Source organism: Notolepis coatsorum, assembly GCF_963971535.1.
Source record: "Notolepis coatsorum genome assembly, contig: SCAFFOLD_2817, whole genome shotgun sequence".
Lineage (NCBI taxonomy): Eukaryota > Metazoa > Chordata > Actinopteri > Aulopiformes > Paralepididae > Notolepis > Notolepis coatsorum.
Genome location: NW_028172041.1, coordinates 1 through 18644, shown reverse-complemented (window position 1 = coordinate 18644; position 18644 = coordinate 1). Strand labels below are relative to the sequence as shown.

Sequence of the window (18644 nt, the reverse complement as noted above, 5' to 3'; positions counted from 1 at the left end):
GCCTCAGGGAATCAGCTCTCTGACCCCTGTTTACAACGTGGAAATGCCGTAGGGAACCTATACCTATGCATTAAAAATATGTATTAATGAATTTCCATCATTGTCCATTGTGTAATACTGTAATAGTACAATACTGTGTGGTAGTGTAATAGTGTAGGTGGGATAATCAACAAGTAGTAGTAGTAGTAGGCCTTACGTATAACCAATAGGGTATACAGACCCTCATCTTTGTTTACACTGTTTATTTTTCTCATATTCTTATATTCAGAGTTAATTATATTGTTTACACTGTTTATTTGTTCTCATATTTTTATATTCAGATCACATTTTATTGCCATGTATTGTCTTTCCACTATTACCCTGCCCATACCTGTACCTATCCCCTCCACCCATGCTGCTATGGCGCCCCAATTTCCCCACGGGGATCAATAAAGGGATATCTCATCTGGTGTGCGTTAAACAATTTAGAATGTTCAGGTCATCAAAGTTAGACAAAGCTCTACTACGTGTCTAAGTTCTGTGTTCTTTCCAGCGCGTCTTCTCTAAAGGTGTGACTCTCCTTGGTCTGTTTGTGTCGTCTCACAGCCGGAGACGCTGCCCGCTGCCTACCGGCACCTCCCTGGTTGGACCGGCACCGGGGGTTGGATTAACCGGGGGTTGAATAAGTGATGGGATGTGAGAATGAAGTGGGGGCCCTGCGGTTCTCCGAAGATTCGATCAAGTCCCCCCGCTGTGGCAAGAAGTCCCCTGTGGAAGGTAGAATAAATAGAGCAGGCGATTTGAATTGTAAAACACTGCACGCGGGTAGATTCCACAGCGGGGAGGTCAGCTGTGGAAGTGCTTCGTCAACCAACACCCCGGTACCGGCGTGGGGACACTCCAATTAAAGGGGGGGACACAACACAACTTGAGAATTCATACTGTCTCTAGGGTAAAGAAAAAACAGTTGTGAACACGAGCAAGGTTCTCTCTGAGAGCTGGGAATGGCAAAGTTAAGTCTGAAACTTGTGATGTAATCAGGTGTGAAGTCTCGATAGAGAATTAATTGGGGAATATAGTAAATGTGACAGGCGAGCTCCAGGGGGGGGGCACAGGGTACGGTGATAAGGGTAACTAGATTTATCGGCTTAGGACCTGATAAGATAGTATACTCAGTCAGGTGTGGAAATATTCAAACAGACATTACGTCTCCAGAGCAGCTCCAGGTATTTTATACCTGATGACATCACAGGCTGGAGTCGTGTACTTCCCTGGTTTCTGGCTTTCATATGTTCCCATGAAATTGACTGGACTGTTTCTAGACCATGCACAGGAGTTGTCAGCCTTCGCTGTCTAGGTGGTAAATGGACCCCATTCATATAGCACTTTTATCCAAAGCACGTTACAACGTGCCGCACATTCACCCATTCACTCACACATTCACACACCGACGACGGAGGCAACCGCGCTCATCGGGAGCAGTTAGGGAGTTAAGTGTCTCGCTCAAGGACACTTCGACACGCTGCAGGGAGGAGCAGGAATCAAACCGGGACCCTTCTGATTACCAGACGACTGCTCTACCCCCTGAGCTACTGTCGCCCAAGTTCCGTGAGACGCCACGACAGGCTCTCACTTTCCCGTAATACGAGGCGTTTGCCCCCTTCTGAGAAGATCCAAAGCTGTTGTTGGAACATATCAAGAGAACAGACAGCCTGAAATTATACGATTATGTCATAATCCTGGATTTACATAGCTAATAAGTCTGTGAAGCAACAAGGACATACTACTATGTGGGCTGCAAATTGTACTCTCGGTTCCAGACGCTGTAACAGTCACAAATGCGCCTAGTATATTGTTGTGTTATTATTTAGTTGTAGCCATGACTTGGTCACTAAGTGTCCTTCCTTGTTCCTTGATGTAGCAACAGGTTTAATTTGATTTAACTTGAACCAGTCACTCACTTCACTTCCTGTCTACCTGCCGTCCGGCACAACGTTAACTTGTCATCTCTAGTAACGATGTGGCTCGTGTCTGTAAATATATATGTCGATCTACATGTACACCGTTCAAAAGTTTGGGGTCACTTCGAAATGTCCTTATTTTTTAATGAAAAGCACTGTTTTTTTTCAATGAAGATAACAGTAAATTAATCTGAAATACACTATACATTGTTAATGTGGTAAATGACTATTCTAGCTGCAAACGTCTGGTTTTTAATGGAATATCTACATAGGTGTATAGAGGCCCATTTCCAGCAACCATCACTCCAGTGTTCTAATGGTACATTGTGTTTGCTAATCGCGTTGGAAAGCTAATGGATGATTAGAAACACCTTGAAAACCCTTGTGCAATTACGTTAGCACAGCTGAAAAACGGGTTTGCTGGTTAGAGAGGCTATAGAACTGGCCTTCCTTTGAGCTAGTTGAGTATCTGGAGCATCCCATTTGTGGGTTCGATTATACTCTCAAAATGGCCAGAAAAAGAGAACTTTCATATGAAACTCGACAGTCTATTCTTGTTCTTTGAAATGAAGGCTATTCCATGTGAGAGATTGCCAAGAAACTGAAAATGTCCTACAACAGTGTGTACTACTCCCTTCAGAGAACAGCACAAACAGGCTCTAACCAGAGTAGAAAGAGAAGTGGGAGGCCCCGGTGCACAACTGAGCAAGAAGACAAGTACATTAGAGTTTCTAGTTTGAGAAATAGACGCCTCACAGGTCCTGAACGGGCAGCTTCATTAAATGGTACCCGCCAAACGCCAGTACCAACGTCTACAGTGAAGAGGCGACTCTGGGATGCTGGCCTTCTAGGCAGAGTGGCCAAGAAAAAGCCATATCTGAGACTGGCCAATAAAAGGAAAAGATTAATATGGGCAAAAGAACACAGACATTGGACAGATTGGAGGAAGATTGGAAAAAAAAGTGTTATGGACAGACTAATCGAAGTTTGAGGTGTTTGGATCACACAGAAGAACATTTGTGAGACGCAGAACAAGTGAAAAGATGCTGGAAGAGTGCCTGACATGGTGGAGGTAATGTGATGTTCTGGGGCTGCTTTGGTGCTCGTAAAGTGGGAGATTTGTGCAAGATAAAAAGGGATTTTGAATAAGGAAGGCTATCACTAAATGTTGCACCACCATGCCATACCCTGTGGACAGCGCTTGATTGGAGCCCATTTCCACCTACAACAGGACAATGACCCAAAGCACACCTCCACATGATGCAAATACTATTTAGGGAAGAAGCAGGCAGCTGGTATTCTGTCTGTAATGGAGTGGCCAGCGCAGTCACCAGATCTCAACCCCATTGAGCTGTTGTGGGAGCAGCTTGACCGTATGGTACGCAAGAAGGCACTTCGAGCCAATCCAACTTGTGGGAGGTGCTTCAGGAAGCGTGGGGTGACATTTCTTCAGATTCCCTCAACAAATTAACAGCTCGAATGCCAAAGGTCTGCCGTATGACCAGGCATCGTATCATGGTCATAAGCCTAACGGTATGTTTTTATAATAAATGGATGTGGGAAATTCCAATAACGACGACGTCTGAGTAGCTCTTTTGCTAAGCTAAGCTATCCTGATGTAATTATTTAATGATAACATTAACAAGTTAACGTCACACAACAAAAACATGCACGTGCAGATACATGCGCAAAGGTAGGGCTAATAGCTGATTCAAACATAATCCGTATCCAGGCTCTGAAACAGTAGCTCCTGAAGAGAGCTGGAGCTGGAGCTGGATAGGGCTGTCTTTCTCTCCCTCTACATCCTGCCAGTAAAAGAGGGCAGCGCAGACAGACCTCCTAGCCTACGGCAGGACTCTGGAGGGGCGGGGAGGTGAGCTGGCCGTGCTGATATAGAGTGTGGGTCTCATCCTCTATTGTTAAAGGCCCAATCGCTGATCCAAACATAAACAATGGGCAGCCCTGCCACAAAGAAAAAAAGAAAAATTATAATAAACAAGAGACATGTTTGTATCATCTGAATTATAGAAAATAACCTTCTGGAGCTTCCACACGAGTCCCTGAGTCATGGGCCGCGATGTGAAGGTGGGCCTTGGTAGTTATTGATTCAGGCCCATTCACGAAATAGACAGCATGGGATAAAATAGCATCCCACAGGGCCAGTGTCTGTGTGTGCGTGTGTGTGTGTGTGTGTGTGTGTGTGTGTGTGTGTGTGTGTGTGTGTGTGCGTGTGTGTGTGTGTGTGTGTGTGTGTGTGTGTGCGCGCGTGTGTTCGTGTGCATGTGCGTGTGCATGCGCGTGCGTGTGCGTCTGCGTGTGTTCGTGTGCGTGTGTGTGTGTGTGTGTGTGTGTGTGTGTGTGTGTGTGTGTGTCCACGTAGCTCTAGACTTGGACATTAATTGACTCTAAGAGTGACACGTCCATCTCTATATGTCTGCACCTCCATCACTTCCCCTCCAGAAAGGTTTTACCTTGACAGGACCACAGCATGCATGCATATGTAGCAGCCTGGCTGACAGCTGTTATGTTATGTAACCTGCTCCAGTTCACCCTTCGTGAAAGGCATCGCCCTCTCAATGTCCAGGATAGTGTCCAGTAGGCCTGTCCCCGACTAAGGATTTGTATAGTCGACTTTGATTGCCCAAAATTTGCCGATATTCGACTACCCCGGCCCTGATCATTCCATGTGGGCTGTGGGGGGTGCTTAATGTCTGAGGGAGTCGACTGAAGGCTTCTTGTTCCCTGCGAAAGCATGCAATTGGTCCACTGATGGATACATCTTGATATTTGTCTAGTGCGTTCATTAGACGGGTGAAATCCTCTTTCAGTGCCTCTGTGCCCGTTTTCTTAGGCAGGTAGCCTCTCCGGTATGCGCACCATTAGCGTTAGCCACGTTTTTACTTGTCTTTGCTTTTGGAAAGAATGAGAAAAAAAAAATAATAATAATAATAATATATATATATACATCCTTTTGATCGATAATTATTTTTTTTGCATTTGACTAGTCGAGGTCAGCCATAGTGTAGAGGAATAACAAGTTCCCGACAGTCGCCGGCACACTGCGAATCCACGCCATCCATTCATTCATTTTTCATTTTTATAAAATACAAAGGAGAGACAAACATATGAACACAAGGTTACGTCCAGGTCTGATCGCGGTTGGTTTGCCGAATTGACCTCGATCTCAACCCCCCCCCCCCCCCCCCCCCCCCCGGCCCTCTGCTCTTGATCCTCCAATCACTACCGTCGCGGGATCAAGGGGGAGGCGGCAGGGGTTTGAGCTCGGGTCAGGTGTGGTTGTGGAGCGGCCCCCTCCAGCTAACGAGATGGGAAGGTTTTTAGATGAAAGGTTCTGCTTCTGTCCTTGTAATGGTGGGTCTGCCGAAAACTAAGCACATGCTCTTTAACTTTACTGTGGTTTATATAATGACATCATGTGGCATCTTTAAACAATGTTGCGCTCAAGATTATTATTGGTTTTGGTGGAATTCAAACGATTGTGTGGGATTTTATCTGGGAAAGAATCATGTAAATGTAAATAATTTGGTCTACAATGTTTTTCTATGATATTTTGTGAGTATTTGCCAATTGTATCTTTGTAGAGTGACATACACATTTCTACGTACATGTTCTTTCATACACATATCTATGTATGAGTTCAGTCATACACCAGTGGCGTCGCGTGGGTAAAATAACAGGGGAAGCCAAAACAAATTTATTAAAAAAAAAATTATTAAATATTTTTATTAATTTTTTTTTTTTTTTTTTTTTTTTTTAGTCAAGCAGTCACCATGTACACTACAGTATGGCTCGGCGGCCAGTCAAACTTTCTTTTTATTTATTTAACAGATTGCAGAATGGGTACAATACAGTACGGCTCAATACACACAATTGTATAAGGGGATGCAGACCAGAGAAAGACGTTTGTCTTGTTTACATCAGGGTCATTAATACTGCTGGAGCATTGGATAATTTTTGGTCCGATCTTTCTTTGCACAATTTTGCGCGCCGCGTGGGAGCAAATTCGAGACACATATTCGGTTGCAGAAAGGTGTCCCACGGTCTCCTCTATGGCCGTGAATATTTTCACGCAGATCGGAATCACGGCGCGCCCGTGGGACACTTCTCCGTTTCGGCGAGTTTATTCCACGCTTTCTGTTTTCCTTTTCTAAGCATTTTAGGGGCTACATGTGAATGAGTAAAAGTTGCGGGACGCCCAGATGTTTCCACAATAGAAAGCTCGCATGGATCCCATAATAGGCTCACTTAATACAGCGTTTTTAAAATCACGCGACATTTTCAGGGTCGCAAGCCAACCTTTTCCCCTCGTTTTCGATGATGGAAGTGATTTAGGAAAAGCTTCGGCACGCCGAGAGGTCCCCGTGGATTTAATCTCGCGAGGATCGGGGCAATATTCGGCCCGTGGGAACAGTTACGGGTTAATACAATGTTCAGAGTGCAGAGGGGAAAATATGCTGAGTGTTTTCCTCTCAGCCCCGTTTTAAACTTTTAGGGTGTGGCAGTCGGCTCGAATCTGATTGGCTAGGATCGGATTTGGACTCTATAATGCTGGAAGCCTGGAGAAAGAGACCTACCATCTGCCTCCTCTCCTGTTGCAGTGAGCATAGTGAGGCTGACAGTGTATTAGAGGGAGTGAGAAGGAGAAGAGGGAGACATTTAAAAAAAAAAAAAAAAATTATAACACAGATGCACAGATGAAAAAGAATGTAAACTATATTAAAAAAAATTATATATATTTTTTTTTTTTTTTTTATATTTCATATTTGATATTAATTCATATTTTAATATTAGGGAGGCATGGCTTCCGTTGGCTTCCATAAGGATTCGCCACTGATGTACACTACAGTATGGCTCGGCGGCCAGTCAAACTTTCTTTTTATTTATTTAACAGATTGCAGAATGGGTACAATACAGTACGGCTCAATACACACAATTGTATAAGGGGATGCAGACCAGAGAAAGACGTTTGTCTTGTTTCCATCAGGGTCATTAATACTGCTGGAGCATTGGTTAATTTTTGGTCCGATTCTTCCTTGCACGATTTTGCGCGCCGCGTGGGAGCAAATTCGAGACACATATTCGGTTGCAAAAAGGTGTCCCACGGTCTCCTCTATGGCCGTGAATATTTTCACGCGGATCGGAATCACGGCGCGCCCGTGGGACACTTTTCCGTTTCGGTGAGTTTATTCCACGCTTTCTGTTTTCCTTTTCTAAGCATTTTAGGGGCTATATGTGAATGAGTAAAAGTTGCGGGACGCCCAGATGTTTCCACGATAGAAAGCTCGCGTGGATCCCATAATAGGCTCACTTAATACAGCGTTTTTAAAATCACGCGACATTTTCAGGGTCACGAGCCGACCTTTTCCCCTCGTTTTCGATGATGGAAGTGATTTAGGAAAAGCTAAGGCACACCGAGAGGTGCCCGTGGATTTAATCTCGCGAGGAACGGGGCAATATTCGGCCCGTGGGAACAGTTACGGGTTAATACAATGTTCAGAGTGCAGAGGGGAAAATATGCTGAGTGTTTTCCTCTCAGCCCCGTTTTAAACTTTTAGGGTGTGGCAGTCAGCTCGAATCTGATTGGCTAGGATCGGATTTGGACTCTATAATGCTGGAAGCCTGGAGAAAGAGACCTACCATCTGCCTCCTCTCCTGCTGCAGTGAGCATAGTGAGGCTGACAGTGTGTTAGAGGGAGTGAGAAGGAGAAGAGGGAGACATTTAAAAAATATATATATATATATATAACACAGATGCACAGATGAAAAAGAATGTAAACTATATTAAAAAAAAATTATATATATATTTTTTTTTTTCATATTTCATATTTGATATTAATTCATATTTTAATATTAGGGAGGCATGGCTTCTGTTGGCTTCCATAAGGATTCGCCACTGTCATACACGTGTCTACGTATGTGTTCAGTCATACATGTTCCTATGTATGTGTTCAGTGTATGTGTACATATACATACTCTCAGTTCTTGATGTGCAGATCACAACAAGTTGCCACATGTATTTATTAAAAAGCACAGAAAACGGTGTTGACAAGCCGACGCCTAGACATGAAATCACAAACAATAACAAAGAGCACTCACTCTACAATACATATAGACAGGGCCGCCTGGGAGAAATGCGAGGCCCTGTGCCCTGCGCATTTCTTTTTTTCTTTTTCATACAGTCAACATATTCTTAAATAATAGCGCTGCCCGAGGCTGGGCATGATACAGTCAGGGGTGTAAAGTACTTGAGTAATTGTACTTCGTTACAATACTTAAGTACTGTTTTGGGGGATTTGTACTTTACTCGAGTATTATTAGGTTTGTATACTTTGTACTTTTACTCCATTACATTTCAGAGAAAAAAAACATACTTTTTACTCCTTACATTTAAAATGCAGACCTACAAAGTACAAAGTACAAATCTCACAGGTCCAACCATTTGAATTAGTACGTTAACGTTATTAATCCTGCGACCGCAGGTAAACAGCCAATCAAATCCCCATCAATGGAACATGAACCCGCCCATACCCATGCTGATTGGTCCTTGTGCAACACTAGAAAGCAGGGATCTTTGATTAAACACCTGCTATCAGAAGAATAGACAGTCAGATCCACATTATGCTGTGGTTAATATTGTGATATTATTCAGGGTACTCCAGTATTCTGTCTTTAATATTGTGATATTATTCAGGGTACTCCAGTATGCTGTCTTTAATATTGTGATATTATTCAGGATACTCGTATTCTGTCTTTAATATTGTGATATTATTCAGGGTACTCCAGTATTCTGTCTTTAATATTGTGATATTATTCAGGGTACTCCAGTATGCTGTGGTTAATATTGTGATATTATTCAGGGTACTCCAGTATGCTGTCTTTAATATTGTGATATTATTCAGGGTACTCCAGTATGCTGTGGTTAATATTGTGATATTATTCAGGGTACTCCAGTATTCTTCCTTTAATATTGTGATATTATTCAGGATAATCCAGTATGCTGTGGTTAATATTGTGATATTATTCAGGATACACCATTGTAACTGAGGGGTACAATTCCCTGACTGTATTGATAAGTATGGTATCATTAAACCACTACCGCTTTATGTACTTTAACTACTGGCCACACAGTACATGATATAGATATGATGAACACTTTCCCACCTGATGAAACCAAGTCCACACAAATGTATAAGTCGAATATTTAATATATAGCAAAGGGTATATACAACGTTCACTTAATGACATTTATGATTTGAATGCACTTGTAAGGCAAATGAGTATTCGTAGGCAAATCAACATTGAATGTCCAATCTCTGGTTACGCAGGAAGCAAGTATACAACCTGGTTCTTTAGGGAACTATAGCGATGGTACTTAATGATTATAGCTGGATATACTAAAGGGGGGTCCTGCTGGTTGTAAGTCAGTAGGGGGGGGGTTAGGAGAGCCGCCGGCGATATCCCATCTGGCCAACGATTTCTTGGGAGAATTCAGAGTGCTGAACACGGTGCCCACAGAACCTTGGTCCACAGATGAATACAGTTGGGCCCTCTTGTAGACGGTAGCTGCCGGTCCACAACGAAGAGACGTGAGGCGACCTCACTCGGGGTAGAGCGCCGTCTCACCTGGACTCCTCTCGGGGGGTAGTTCCAACACTCACCAGTGTTGGCTGTTATCCATGGCATAAATCAAAGCACCCAAAGCAAGTAGATAATCCAAGCCGTGTAGGGCTCGCCGTCGTCCGGGTAAGGTAATCCAATGTGCAGGTCCACTCGTCCTAGCCCAGAACTCCTCGGATGAAAGCACCACACGTGGTCTGCCCAGCCTGGTTAGGACTCTAGATAACGCGAGGAAACGATGGGGGTACTACTCACTGTATAACTCTAACCGAACGATGCACCATACATAATAGACTATTATTAACTTAATAGAAATACGTCCCACTCGACGGTATAGTGCCAAACTATGACAATTCAACTATTAATCCACACGATGTCTCAATGCCATTCTGAGGCCAAGTTGACCATACTGCACCACACGTGTATCGTGGGTGAGGCTTAACGTCTTGCCACTAGGTTGGAGGGTAAAGAACTAAGGGCTAAGGGACTAAAAGAAAGTTCTACTTTACTTGCGCCATATATATATGCGCTGTGAACAAATAGTACCATTCGTATTTCGCCAGACGTATTCCTACGCGGAACCGGGCTAGTAACGACATGTTCGTCGGCACGATTGAACTTGAACCAAGGGGCTTGGCTCTTGGCGCCAAGTTCTTATCCAATGAGAGAATGAAACTATTATGGGCTGTTAGTAGACTAAAGGGATATTCAGTGTATATGTACAAGGAATATACAAGGGATATCAAACGATATACAAATACTATTAAATATATATCCATAAATAAATATATATATTTGGTTTAATGTGATCCTTCACAACAACCATTCTGTTTTTAATATTGTGATATTATTCATGCTGTGATGTGAATGCAGTCCATGTTAGTTTACCTTCAATGGAGAAGTGCATTAAATAATAAAAAAAAAGTGTCCTCTGTTCTTTCATTTCAGCATTGTCTATCGCAGAACACATTCCATTGTGGGCAGAGTGTATGCTTGGTTTCATTCCAGCCTTGCCTAAATACCAGCTGATGATTTCACTAATTGGCTCACCTCTTCAACTAACTCACCTGGTACAATGTATAGTTAAAATAAAAACGTGGCCCACGATGGAATGAGTTTGAGACCCCTGGTCTATCCATTAACAACAAATTTACTTTTACTTTTTAGTACTTAAGTACATTTAAAAGTAGGACTTTTTGACTTTTACTCAAGTGTGTTTTTAGCCAGGTACTTTGACTTTTACTTGAGTCAGATTTTGAGACGGTACCCATACTTTCACTTAAGTATAATTTCTGGGTACTTTTTACACCCCTGGATACAGTCAACATATAGCAAGAGAGAGAGCGAGAGAGCAAGAGAGAGCTCCCGTTCTACAGTCAATATACAGTGTTATCGCTGCACAGACCCGGCAATGCCCTTGACCCTCCACCAGAGCAAGGCCAGAGAGAGAGAGAGAGAGAGAGAGAGAGAGAGAGAGAGAGAGAGAGCAAATTGAGCAAATTGAAATGCTATTTGGCCCTAAACAGAGAGTACACAGTGGCAGAATACCTGAGCACTGTGACTGACCCAATACTAAGAAGATCCTTGACTAGGTACAGACTCAGCGAGCAGTGGCGTCGCGTGGGTAAAATAACAGGGGAAGCCAAAACAAATTTATTAAAAAAAAAATTATTAAATATTTTTATTAATTTTTTTTTTTTTTTTTTTTTTTTTTAGTCAAGCAGTCACCATGTACACTACAGTATGGCTCGGCGGCCAGTCAAACTTTCTTTTTATTTATTTAACAGATTGCAGAATGGGTACAATACAGTACGGCTCAATACACACAATTGTATAAGGGGATGCAGACCAGAGAAAGACGTTTGTCTTGTTTACATCAGGGTCATTAATACTGCTGGAGCATTGGATAATTTTTGGTCCGATCTTTCTTTGCACAATTTTGCGCGCCGCGTGGGAGCAAATTCGAGACACATATTCGGTTGCAGAAAGGTGTCCCACGGTCTCCTCTATGGCCGTGAATATTTTTTACGCAGATCGGAATCACGGCGCGCCCGTGGGACACTTTTCCGTTTCGGCGAGTTTATTCCACGCTTTCTGTTTTCCTTTTCTAAGCATTTTAGGGGCTACATGTGAATGAGTAAAAGTTGCGGGACGCCCAGATGTTTCCACAATAGAAAGCTCGCATGGATCCCATAATAGGCTCACTTAATACAGCGTTTTTAAAATCACGCGACATTTTCAGGGTCGCAAGCCGACCTTTTCCCCTCGTTTTCGATGATGGAAGTGATTTAGGAAAAGCTTCGGCACGCCGAGAGGTCCCCGTGGATTTAATCTCGCGAGGATCGGGGCAATATTCGGCCCGTGGGAACAGTTACGGGTTAATACAATGTTCAGAGTGCAGAGGGGAAAATATGCTGAGTGTTTTCCTCTCAGCCCCGTTTTAAACTTTTAGGGTGTGGCAGTCGGCTCGAATCTGATTGGCTAGGATCGGATTTGGACTCTATAATGCTGGAAGCCTGGAGAAAGAGACCTACCATCTGCCTCCTCTCCTGTTGCAGTGAGCATAGTGAGGCTGACAGTGTATTAGAGGGAGTGAGAAGGAGAAGAGGGAGACATTTAAAAAAAAAAAAAAAAATTATAACACAGATGCACAGATGAAAAAGAATGTAAACTATATTAAAAAAAATTATATATATATTTTTTTTTTTTTATATTTCATATTTGATATTAATTCATATTTTAATATTAGGGAGGCATGGCTTCCGTTGGCTTCCATAAGGATTCGCCACTGATGTACACTACAGTATGGCTCGGCGGCCAGTCAAACTTTCTTTTTATTTATTTAACAGATTGCAGAATGGGTACAATACAGTACGGCTCAATACACACAATTGTATAAGGGGATGCAGACCAGAGAAAGACGTTTGTCTTGTTTCCATCAGGGTCATTAATACTGCTGGAGCATTGGTTAATTTTTGGTCTGATTCTTCCTTGCACGATTTTGCGCGCCGCGTGGGAGCAAATTCGAGACACATATTCGGTTGCAAAAAGGTGTCCCACGGTCTCCTCTATGGCCGTGAATATTTTCACGCGGATCGGAATCACGGCGCGCCCGTGGGACACTTTTCCGTTTCGGTGAGTTTATTCCACGCTTTCTGTTTTCCTTTTCTAAGCATTTTAGGGGCTATATGTGAATGAGTAAAAGTTGCGGGACGCCCAGATGTTTCCACGATAGAAAGCTCGCGTGGATCCCATAATAGGCTCACTTAATACAGCGTTTTTAAAATCACGCGACATTTTCAGGGTCGCGAGCCGACCTTTTCCCCTCGTTTTCGATGATGGAAGTGATTTAGGAAAAGCTAAGGCACACCGAGAGGTGCCCGTGGATTTAATCTCGCGAGGAACGGGGCAATATTCGGCCCGTGGGAACAGTTACGGGTTAATACAATGTTCAGAGTGCAGAGGGGAAAATATGCTGAGTGTTTTCCTCTCAGCCCCGTTTTAAACTTTTAGGGTGTGGCAGTCAGCTCGAATCTGATTGGCTAGGATCGGATTTGGACTCTATAATGCTGGAAGCCTGGAGAAAGAGACCTACCATCTGCCTCCTCTCCTGCTGCAGTGAGCATAGTGAGGCTGACAGTGTGTTAGAGGGAGTGAGAAGGAGAAGAGGGAGACATTTAAAAAAAAATATATATATATAACACAGATGCACAGATGAAAAAGAATGTAAACTATATTAAAAAAAAATTATATATATATATTTTTTTTTTTCATATTTCATATTTGATATTAATTCATATTTTAATATTAGGGAGGCATGGCTTCTGTTGGCTTCCATAAGGATTCGCCACTGTCAGCGAGCACAGCCTAGCCATCGAGAAAGGCCGCCATAGGCAGACCTGGCTCCCAACCGAAGACAGACCCACTGCACACAAGATGAGGTGGAAACCGAGCTCCACTTCTTAACAACCTGCCCACTATACCAAGACATATACTTCCCACAAATTGCAAACACCCAAAGAGACTTTGAAAACATGGACAATAACTCAAAACTCCCATACCTACTGGGAGAAATACAAGAATGTGAAATAAAGCCCATTTGAATTGAAGAGAGAGAGATAGATAGAGCATGTCTGTGTGTGTTAGAAGAGAGATATGAGAGAGAGCATGTCTGTTTGTGTGTGTGTGTTAGAGAGAGAGCATGCATATGTGTGTTAGAAAGAGAGAGAAATATAGTGAGAGAGCATGTCATTTTGTGTGTTAGAGAGAGATATAGAGCATGTCTGAGTGTGTTAGAAAGAGAGAGAGCATGTGTGTTTGTGTGTTAGAGAGAGAGAGCATGTCTGTGTGTGTGTGTGTTAGAGAGAGAGCATGTATGAGAGAGATAAGCAAGACAGCTAAGATGATTCCCTAAATTATATTCAACTTTTAATGGAAGAACAAAACAGAAGGAAAATATAACTTCACGAAGGCAACATGAATATACTTAGATCCAAAAGGACAAAGATCAACACTTAAATCCAAAGAGAAGAGGGTCTATACAGAGAAAACAAAGTAGCAAGGAGCCAACGGCCGACATCAGCTAAATAGGCTAACTGCACTGCAAATAGAGTAGCCAGGTACTGACACCAGGTACACACCGTTAGCTACAACAGCTAGCCAGCCCGTTTTGGCTCAATATAACGTTAGCTACGTTAGCTAGCCGGCCCGCTTTGGCTCAATATAACATTAGCTACAACAGCTAGCCGGCCCGTTTGGGCTCAATATAACATTAGCTACGTTAGCTAGCCGGCCCGCTTGGCTCAATATAACATTAGCTACAACAGCTAGCCGGCCCGTTTGGCTAAATATAACGTTAGCTAGCCGGCCCGCTTGGCTCAATATAACATTAGCTACAACAGCTAGCCGGCCCCGATTGGCTCAATATAACGTTAGCTACGTTAGCTAGCTGGCCCGCTTTGGCTCAATATAACCATTAGCTACAACAGCTAAGCCGGCCTGTTTGGCTCAATATAACGTTAGCTACGTTAGCTAGCCGGCCCGCTTGGCTCAACATAACGTTAGCCAACATAACGTTAGCCTTAGCCACGATAGCTAGCCGGCCCGAGAGAGAGAGAGAGAGAGAGAGAGAGAGAGAGAGAGATAGAGATAGAGAGAGATAGAGAGAGAGAGAGAGAAAGAGAGAAGAGAGAGAGAGAGAGAGAGATAGAGAGAGAGATATCCACGGCGGGAGATAGAATAGAGTGCATTAAAAACTCACCAAACGTCCAAGAGGATGGAGACAACCGCGTGGGAGTTGACGAAGTTCATCTGCCGAATGACCGTCCTCTTCATCTTGGCATAACAATCCTGCACGCGCTCTCTCTAGATTAGCTAACGCTAGTTAGCCTTTAGCTAAGCTAGCTACTAGCCGACATCATCATGGCTATCCCGACTGAACCACACGTTAGCACTCGATAGTATAACGTAGCTAAAGCTAACTAGCTGTCCCTGCCTTTAGCTAAGCCGACATGGCTAGCCTGACTGAACTGTCTAACATGCAACAACTTTCATCTTCAGTCCATCTGCCGAATGACCGTCCTCTTCGTCTTGGCTGGCATAACTAAGCATAACCTCCAATGCTGCATGCGCGAAATAGTCAAACGCAGCTGACGCACGCCGGCCGACTGTACACATGTAACCCCTCCCTTCGTTGAAACCAATAGTATGTCTGCTGCAGAGCCCCAGAGCTCCAATAGTGAGTATGTCTCCTGCAGAGCCGCAGAGCCAGGAACAAGTCAGACACATTCTACAAACGTGTCTAATGTGAAATATATAAGCATATAAGCAAAACTAGATTTTAGGTCTGTGATGAAAAAGGGCCTCGCGGGAAGGGGGGGCCTCGCAAAAAAAAAAAAACAAAAAAAAAATTGCGAGGCCCCCCTTCACGTGAGGCCCTGTGCGACCGCACTGCTCGCACACCCCCTGAGGCGGCCCTGCATATAATAACAGTTGACAGATTGATTCAACATTTTATTAACAGATTGCAGAATGGGTACAATACAGTACAGCTCAATACACACAATTGTTAAGGGGATGCAGGACAGAGAAAGACTCTCGTCTTTGTTTATCAGGGTCCCCCATTTTTCAATTCATCATAACATATATGACATACATGACATACAGGTAGACAGTACTGTTACATCTAGACATTTATGACATACCAGAGTACACAAATAGTCTAAAAAGAGAGTACCGGTATATACATTTTAGGGGGGAAGAAACTGTACATTGGAGGAGGTGGGGGGGGGGGGGGGGGGGGGGGGGGGGGGGGATTGGTAGGCGGGTGGAGACCTGTGTGCAGAAACCATATAGCTTAATTCTTGTGGCATGTCAACAAGAAAAACTAGTCACAGACCGGAACGGAATGCATACAATGCATGAATAATGACAATAACATGATGAAAGTTAAAGGCGTGGTTGGTCTGACACCAATGCTGCTAAAGGCCCCTTATCATGCAGAATCAAATTTATACTAGAAGAAAAGAACTGCATGGAATTGGTAAAATTGCTTAAATTCCATGCAGCCAGGCGCTTTTTGAAGGGCGCTAAGCAGATGGCAACGATGATAGTAGTCCGCTACCATTTGTAGTGTACTTTCTGAAGTTCTATATGAGTTGTGTTCCCAGCAGTGGCGTCATTTCAGTAAAAGGCAAGGTATGGCGAGGAGGGGGGGAGGGTGATGTTTTTTGTCAAATCAGTTGTGCAATAGTCACTTTTGGTGAGTTGTTTCTATACAATTCAGTTATATGACATTTAGGTATGACACAGGACAACACAAGCATTTTAGTATAGAAATGTGTCAACAGACTAAAGCAGGGAACCACAATATTTTGCATACGAATTATGCAGAATGTAATATCATAACTGTCTATTACTTTTCTTGCAATTGAGCCAATTTTCCTTAGGTACGGTTTTGAGGTGTGTGTTCAACAGAATGTAGTATCAAAAACACATTCACAAAAAGTATGGGTTACTGAATGCTAAACTGCACTATTATAATCACTAAGCCAGACCTTACCTGTGTCCCTGTATCACTTGTCTCTGCTGCCCTTTGATTAAAAAACGTCCCTATGTCCATGTTCCCTTTTTTTTGGCATATTTCAGTTAGTCACAGTAAAAGTCACCTAGTAAAAGTGAGATAATTGACAATATCAAAACATTCTAGGGCTGTACCGAATAGTTCGAAGCTTCGTTCATAATGTTGACATTCGAATTCTAAATCAACATAAAAAATAGTCATAATTTTTTATTTTTATTTTTTTTAACATTTTTATTTGCCAAGGTATGGCGAGTGCCATACCTTGCCATACCAAAATGACACCCCTGGTTCCCAGTGACAGGAGCTGCTCTATGGGCAACTTTCACAGGAAAATATACCCACAATGCATGTATGGCGTAGGGGGGATCCCTTCTACTGTAACACTGATTTTGTCCATGCAGGACACATCTCTGCCATATGGCAAGGCTTCCGCGTCTGGTGGCGAAAGGAGCAGGGGTCGGAGTTCGCCGTTTACCTGACCCATGATCTCAGCATGCTGCGGCTCATCGAGACCTTCTACGAGCGCGCTCCTCAACTCACCCTCATGACATACATCATGCTGCACACCAACAAGGCCAGGACTGTACAGTGTGAGATCTCTGCTTCCCGTTTCACGCTACAGATGGCATTAACTTAACTAACTCAAGTTCCTTTTTTGTGGCAATAAAAGGAACTTGAACTTGAAGTTGAACTTCCACAAATAGCAGTACGCAATAAGCATCGTCATGTGTCAAAGAGGAACAATGGAGTCGGTTAGGTCACGACAATCACTATTAGGTTGATCGTCAGGCTAAAAACACCACAACATTATAATATGGCACACTTGTGTTCTGTAGGGTGTGAGTTGTGGCTGCATCGACCACTTCCATAGCCTGGATGGTGGTGGACTACCACCGGTCCCTGCGCTCCTTCCTCCCAGACAAGGCCAAGCAGGACTGGGGATCCTCTTTGGTGTACTTCCTGTGGAACCTGCTGCTGATCGCCCCGCGCGTGGCCCCCATCGCCCTCTTTGCCTCTGTCCTGCCCCCGCTACATTGCCGCCCACTTCCTGTTGCTATGGCCAGTGCTCGTGCTCTGGGCCTGGGCGGCAGGAGACGGACTTGATGGACAGTAAGGCGGGGAGTGGCTCTACCGGGCGACCGTGGGCCTCATCTGGTACTTCAGTTGGTTCAACGTGGCGGAGGGGCAGACGAGGGCCAGAAGCATCATCTACCACTCCTTCATGACGATCGACGGAGGCATTTTACTGGCCACGTGGTGGTGCTACCGGGACCCGGTCCTGACGCAATGCTACGCCCCCCGTCCTGCTCGCGTGTATCACTTCCGCAACGGATTTAGTCGGATTTTCGGTTTCCGGGTTCGCCTGATTGGCCACTAAGCCCACGTGACCCTACGCTAGCACGCCCCCCCTTATCCCGGTTTACGCCTGAGAGTCACACACAGCTAGCGGCAGCCAGAGAGCCTTGCTACTACTAGCCGAGTGATGAATGAAGCTGTATCTGTTTCACCTAACAGCACTATTGCTCCGTGATCATAGCCATCCATCTCTAAAGCTAACCACTATTTGTAAAAGCCACACCACGTTACCATATGTAGCTATGAGCTAACTAGTGCTACAAGCTCAAACACCCTACAACCACCACTATTGTCGCGTCCACAAGCTCCCCCGGCAGAACACCCGCAAGGACAAAGGCACACAAAGAGGAGAGAACCACCGCAAATCGGGGCACTCATGCCGGCCAACAAGCGACCTGCGTCTATGCCTTCTACATCGGGCATTCATGCTGGCTAACAAGCTGGGTGTCGGGATGGCGTTACAGTAGCACAAACAATAGCTACCAAGCTAAGCTACGTTAGCTTCTAATGGTGTATACACAATATGTACAACGACACAATGATTTACATTATTACATATGGTAACGTGGTTGTGGCTTTTACAAATAGTGGTTAGCTTTAGACAGATACAGCTTCATTCATCACTCGGC

At 43.9% G+C, this 18644-nt stretch overlaps 1 pseudogene across 1 annotated transcript; it reads left to right on the top strand.

Moving 5' to 3' along the window:
• Window positions 1-668: 668 nt before the first annotated feature.
• Window positions 669-17996, top strand: LOC311248126 (XK-related protein 8-like; annotated as a pseudogene). The gene is made up of 3 exons: window positions 669-756; window positions 17061-17249; window positions 17531-17996. The product of its transcript is annotated as an XK-related protein 8-like (transcript).
• The last annotated feature ends 648 nt before the right edge of the window (window positions 17997-18644 follow it).